General features: G+C 44.8%; 1 non-coding gene across 1 annotated transcript; it reads right to left on the bottom strand.

Annotated features, from left to right (window-relative positions):
• Positions 1-409: 409 nt before the first annotated feature.
• Trnag-ucc (transfer RNA glycine (anticodon UCC)) lies at positions 410-481 on the bottom strand. Its single transcript has one exon. It is a non-coding gene; the product is annotated as a tRNA-Gly (tRNA).
• Between the last annotated feature and the right edge of the window lie 744 nt (positions 482-1,225).

The raw sequence follows: 1,225 nt of genomic DNA, 5'->3' as shown, positions 1-1,225 counted from the left end.
AGTCAACGTACTATCCTTCACAGCGTACAGGGTTATACGGTAGCCGTGGACAGCAGCAGTAATGCTGGCAGCGACATATTGTGGCGTTTTGTTCAACTAAAACCGTGTTTAAAACGTTGTTGGGCTACGCAAGTGTTCTCGTCCAATAAAGTTTTAAAATGATAGAATGTTCACGATTATATCGCTGCCGACGCGTTTTCCACCAGTTGTTGCGCATAATTTGGCGACTCAGCCCAACATTACCCATGTCCTCTGTGGTGAATGTCATCGCCACAAGATGGCGCCACCAACGTGGTTGCTCAGGGAAACGCCTATGGTAACATTATATTCCGCAAAGAGTAACACGTTTTCTTTTCGTATAAAAACAATGCTATCTTAACATAATATCCGGGCTTCTGAAAAAAAAAAGTGCGTCGGCCGGGAATCGAACCCGGGTCAACTGCTTGGAAGGCAGCTATGCTCACCACTATACCACCGACGCCAGCTGCTTCGCGACGCTCCCTCGTAGCCCTTTGTTGTTGCAACATGCACCCCGCAGCCGGATGCAGCTGAAACGAGGTCAGCTCGAGCAAAGCGGAGCGTCTCTAACGGCGTAACCATTTCTTCACTGCTCTTATCGGATAACTTCTCAGCTTCCTTGGTATATCAGCCCTGAAGCGCTGCCTAGAGAGCCAACCTATATAAATAATACGCTCGATTACGCGGAATCCGTTACTTATTTAGGAGTATTTATTTATTTAAAGTAAGTGCAATGTTATTTTCAACCGAACGTATTACAGTAGGGTGGTGGTAGCAACATAAAATCTTCTGTGCTCTAAAGAATAAAAACAAATATGCAGATCCATCGCACATGTTGGAATCTATGCGAAGCTGAGCTTTAGTAAAGCGGCCAATAAAATGCTTTGCCACTAATGGCAATGCGTCCAATGTTGTTTACCTTCCTCGTGTGCAACGATTAATCTCATCGAGTGTACATGTTTATCAACCAGAAAGGTCATAACTTGATTGTCGTGCAACCTTTTGTATATGCACGTCATTGTTCTCACGCAATTCCGTAACGCGAACTTCAATTCAGGAGGATGCACAGTGTTACAAGTATACGCAGCGGTGTCAAAAGGACGAAGGCGATGTAATGATGTTTGTTGCGGGAAGAATGGCGATGACAGGCGTATGCACAGTACAACGCGTATCAAGCAACATTTAGAGAATATCTGCCTCTTTGAAT

The sequence above is a fragment of the Dermacentor silvarum genome, chromosome 9, assembly GCF_013339745.2.
Source record: "Dermacentor silvarum isolate Dsil-2018 chromosome 9, BIME_Dsil_1.4, whole genome shotgun sequence".
Lineage (NCBI taxonomy): Eukaryota > Metazoa > Arthropoda > Arachnida > Ixodida > Ixodidae > Dermacentor > Dermacentor silvarum.
The sequence above is the reverse complement of the archived record's forward strand: the minus strand, read 5'-3'. Positions and strand labels throughout refer to the sequence as shown.